This window comes from Leptonychotes weddellii, chromosome 5, assembly GCF_054177405.1.
Source record: "Leptonychotes weddellii isolate Sample4059 chromosome 5, ASM5417740v2, whole genome shotgun sequence".
In the NCBI taxonomy this organism is placed as follows: Eukaryota; Metazoa; Chordata; class Mammalia; order Carnivora; family Phocidae; genus Leptonychotes; species Leptonychotes weddellii.
Genome location: NC_138373.1, coordinates 8400238 through 8401938, shown reverse-complemented (window position 1 = coordinate 8401938; position 1701 = coordinate 8400238).

Genomic DNA, 1701 nt, shown 5'->3' with positions numbered 1-1701 from the left:
AAAAAAGAAGAAGAAGGTAGCGGGAGGGGAAGAATGAAAGGGGGAAAATCGGAGGGGGAGACGAACCATGAGAGACGATGGACTCTGAAAAACAAACTGAGGGTTCTAGAGGGGAGGGGGGTGGGAGGATGGGTTAGCCTGGTGATGGGTATTAAAGAGGGCACGTTCTGCATGGAGCACTGAGTGGTATGCACAAACAATGAATCACGGAACACTACATCAAAAACTAGTGATGTAATGTATGGTGATTAACATAACAATAAAAAATTTTAAAAAACTAATGATGTATTGTATGGTGACTAACAACATAATAAAATTAAAAACATAATAATTTTGGTTTAATCATCATTTACTTTAAATGGTTTCTAGTTTTGTTTTTGTTTGTTTTGTTTTGTTAAGTAGCCCAACCTGGGGCTTGAACTCCCGACACCGAGATCAAGACCTGAGCTGAGATCAAGAGTTGGATGCATAACCTGCATAACCCGACTGAGCCACCCAGGCACCCCTAATTATCATTTACTTTATTTATTTGTTTATTTATTTATTTATTTATTTATTTATTTATTTAATAGCACGAGCGGGGGAAGGGGCAGAGGGAGAGAGATAAGCAGATTCTCCACTGAGCAGGGCGCTGGATACAGACCCTGGGACCCTGGGATCATGACCTGAGCAGAAGGCCAACACTTAACCTTCAGAGCCCCCCAGGCGCCCCCATCATTTTCTTTAATACACAACTACTAACCATAAGGCAATATACCAGACTCTCTGAGGAGGTATAAATTTGATTCAGATATAGGCTCTACCCTCAAGAAACCTAAAATTTCTTCATATTTGAAATTTATTTTAAAATCTACGCACAGGAAAATCCATTCTTGTTGGCATGCAGTTCTATCAGGTTTTTTGTTTATTTTTAAATTTGTATTTCTCTGCACACATTTTTTATGGAGATAAAATTCACCAGCCATAAAACTCACCATTATTAAGTGTACAGATTTAGTAGTTTTTAGTATATTCTCAAAGTTGTGCACTCTCTAAAAAGGGCAGGGTGCGCCTGGGTGGCTCAGTCGGTTAAGCGTCCAACTCTTGATTTCAGCTCAGGTCGTGATCTCAGGGTTGTGAGATGGTGCTGGGCATAGAACCTGCTTAAGATTCTCTCTCCCTCTCCCTCTTTCCCTCCGTGTCCCTGCATGCACACATGTTCTCTCTCTCTCTCAAAAAAAAGTTAGGCAATCATCACCATTAATTCTACAACATTTTTTTTTAAGATTTTATTTATTTATTTGAGACAGAGAGAATGAGAAAGAGAGAGCACATGAGAGGGGGGAGGGTCAGAGGGAGAAGCAGGCTCCCTGCCGAGCAGGGAGCCCGATGCGGGACTCGATCCAGGGACTCCAGGATCATGACCTGAGCCGAAAGCAGTCGTTTAACCAACTGAGCCACCCAGGCGCCCAATTCTACAACATTTTTATCACCCCCAAAAACACACCATACCCATTAGCACTCACTCCCCCTCCCCCCCACACACCTTCCCCCCTCCCCCACGCCTTGGCGACCACTAATGTGTTTTCCGTCTCTGTGGATTTGCCTACACTGGACGTTTCATATAAATGGGACCATACAATCCACTTAGCATAATGTTTTCAAGGTTCATCTGTGTTTTAGTATATGTCAGTCCTTATTCTTTTTTTTTTTTTAAGATTT